Source organism: Olea europaea, unplaced genomic scaffold (genome assembly GCF_002742605.1).
Source record: "Olea europaea var. sylvestris unplaced genomic scaffold, O_europaea_v1 scaffold508, whole genome shotgun sequence".
NCBI lineage: Eukaryota > Viridiplantae > Streptophyta > Magnoliopsida > Lamiales > Oleaceae > Olea > Olea europaea.
In genome coordinates, this window is record NW_019263396.1 from 57,756 (window position 1) to 61,353 (window position 3,598).

At 35.0% G+C, this 3,598-nt stretch overlaps 1 pseudogene; it reads right to left on the reverse strand.

The window, feature by feature from the left end:
- Positions 1-3,598, reverse strand: LOC111388578 (annotated as a pseudogene).

A 3,598-nucleotide genomic window follows, 5' to 3' on the forward strand; every position in this document is an offset into this window, starting at 1 on the left:
CCATAAGAGTTTTGTGATTGCAATCTGCATTAATCAGTAATCACTTAAAATTTATTCGAGTGCATGAGGAGGTAGTGTTGTTCCATGAGATACCATTAATTAGCTGCTTCAATCTTATGTTGTAGCAAATTTCAGAAGAGAGTACAAATTAAATTGAAGCAACATTTAAGCTACCTTAAACTAAAATGATATTTTTCCAAATTGCCAACCAAATATTCCAGATGGCATACTCAAATTGCCAGTTTTGCCATATTTTCTGCCCTTTCCATGAACTCATTCTTCCTTACTTCTATAAGCTCTCTTACAACTTTCTCAATAATTTCTCAATTGCAAGTATCTTTCATGTCGAACCCAATTTTCCAAACCTCGCTCACAAACCTACTGTTTATCGTTTGATCTGCAAAATATGGCCAACATATCATTGGCACACCAGCCACAATACTTTCCAGAGTCGAGTTCCATCCGCTGAGTCAAAAATCCACCCACCGCAGCATTGTTTAGTACTTCTTCCTGAGGCGCCCATTCCACCATGTAACCCCTTGCCTTTGTACCCTCCTCTAGTTCTTCTGGAATTTGATTCTTCTTGTCTTGACCTACGATAGAATCCGGCCTCATAACCCACAAGAACCTCTGTCCACTATTCACCAATCCATGCCAAAACTCCAATAGCTGGTCTCTTGACACAACTGTTATGCTACCAAAACTAACATAGATTACAGATTTTGGTGGCTGTTCATTTAGCCAATCGATACAGCTCCTGTCTTCTTCCCAAAAGCTTGACGAAAGAATGGATATCTCGGATTCTTTTTGTGCGAGTCTCGACTTCAGGTGGGCATTGTTTGGTCCAATGGTGAAAATTCTCGGTATGTGCTTTCGTATATGAGATACTATTGCACCTTCTAAATCTTCGAAAGTGTTCAAAATGGCTGCTTGAACTCTCGTAGTTTGTCTAGTTTCGGATTCGATGCTGTGAAGCTTTGATTCATTGATGTCGTTGACCTGGCAAAAGCTAGGCAGGTCACGGTACCTTAGAAAACCTTCCATTCCTGGAACACTTTTTACTATTTGATCCTTGCCAATACCAGCTGCAAAATTCATCAAGAAAAGCAAAATCAGTTTGCGTTGAACCACGTGAGCTAAAAGTTGAAGTTATTAGGAAAATACGATACCTTTGAGGGGAATTTCACCAGCTGCAATGAGTTCAGGTATTCAAAAATAAGCCCAAAAGGAGCAAGCACTAATAGTACGAAAAAAGATAAGGGGAATTCCTTTCTCTTCAGCAAAATCACAGGCAAAACTCAAGACCCCCTCAGCTATGATGCAAGTAACTGGCCTTCGGGTGTCGGAACTCAATAAATTCTTCTCGACCATCATCTGCTTGAAGAGTGGTCCTGTTATTTTTTTGTCGATGGCAGGATGTCCATGACTTGCTTCCCTGCTCGAGGATGGTCATTATAACGCCCCAATTTTTCTTTCCTTTACATTAAACACCGGAACGTTACGAAAACTCATTTTTCTTTAACTTAAAAATGCGGAACTATATAAAATTCTTCAATCAACAAATAATTGTAACGTTTAAATTAAAATTATTGAAAACGTATCTAACCATAAACATAAACTCCTAAATAATTCAAATAATGCGTTCTAAATTAAAATAGACAAATTGCTAAATTTAAAATGGCAAACTTATTTCTTTTTCTCTATTCTTTATCCACTTGGCAGTCCGCATCACCAATTCTCCACTGTTCCAATCGACCCGAACTAATCTGTAAAATTAATGTAAGAGTGAGTATTAAAAATACCCAGTAAGATACGTGCAAATTTCCATATACAATTACATAACAAATAAAATCTACACTTCATACCGCTCTTTTCTTATGGAGTATATCGGTGGCCAAGCGACACACCCATCTTAGGTCCTCTTAATTTCCATGTAGGAATTTCATATCTCTTTCTCTAGAACCCGAAGGTCCACTAGCATTCCATGTATATTTAATTGCATATAAGAGCATAAGGAAACGTAAACACTTTGCACATAAATGTATCTTACCTTGTTGAATCTACAGTATGTTGAAAATCGTTCCTCCACTTTGAAAGTATGTGATTAAAATACTCGATGTATGAAATTCTATTTCTAATGCTGCTTTCTGTCTTCCTTGTTCTCTCCTTTCTCTCTCTCTCTCTCTCTCTTTTATATTTCTCTTTCTCTATTTCACGTGTGAATTTTTGGTGTGGTAAAATGTGGGATTCTAGCCTACTATTTATAGGTGTAGACTAGAGTAGAAGATAGGTCTTATCCTAACCAAAAGATTTTTACTTGATTTGTACTAGGCCTTTTTTGTTGTTATCAAAAAGTTTGAGACTATCTATAATACTATATTTACAAATAGAAAATTTATTTGCCATCACTTATCTATTATAATATAGTTTATCTTCCAAAATAAATGCTCCGAAATAATTAAAATTCTATCTTATTTTAATAAATATTATGTTTAAACAAAATGTAGCCTAATTAGTCAGCACTGCCTAGAATATTTAATTAAAGGGAATTATATTAATTCCTAATTCTATTTAATCTTGTTTCATTATTCCATGACGGCTTTTCTCGTAAAATGCCTCAATCCAATATAATCTACAGTTATTTTTCCCTTATCTAAACATCACGTGGAGTCTATCAACTCATAAAGTCAAGTAATTAAATAATACTAAAATAATCAATCCCTAAAATCAAGGAAACCTACCCTTCTTTTTCTCCAAAATCAAAGCAAATAATTATTAAAATAAACCTACTTCTTTTTATTCATAACCATTTCTATACGTACACACCATACAAAATCAAGACAATTCCATGTACACGTGTCAAAATCACATCTTCCTTCCAAGTTTTAATTGAATTTGAAAACCAATTTCTTCAAATCGAAATTTCTTGGTGCTGGGTTATCCAAATCGACTATTTCTCGAGCCTAAAATTCATAATTAAATACTGGCTATCCAACGAGTATAATATTAATATACTTATATTTACTCTATCGAAATTTAATTATTTGACTCAAAGTATAAGAATTTAAAATATATTACCTCTTAGTCCCTCAACTTTTGAAATAATATAATATAGATATTAAATAAATTTTTATCAAATTTTTTTTTTTTGGATGTTACAATCTCACCCCCTTAAAATAATTTCGTCCTCGAAATTACCTGCATTCGAGTCCTCTGTTGTCTGTTCCTGGGTTAAAGCAAATATTCGGGCATTTCCCTTCCTTTCTTGTTCATCATTCTTCTTCAAGGGATTTTCTTTGCAATTTTTTGAAATATGCCCTGTTTTACCGCATCGATAGCACACATGCTTCTCAAACAAACATTCACCACTATGCATTTTATTGCACTTTGGACATGGTGGAATGACTTGTCCAAAACTTGATACAAAGTTAATCTTTTTGTTCTGTCCCTCTCCCTTCCCTTCATTGGACCCATTCCACTTCCTCTTTCCTGATAACTCGGCCCCTTGCTGTGGAATTTGATCCATTTCCAACCTATTTGAGATTACTTGGGCAGTTTGCAAAACGTGCCTATAGGTGGTGAATTGGTGGGATGCCAT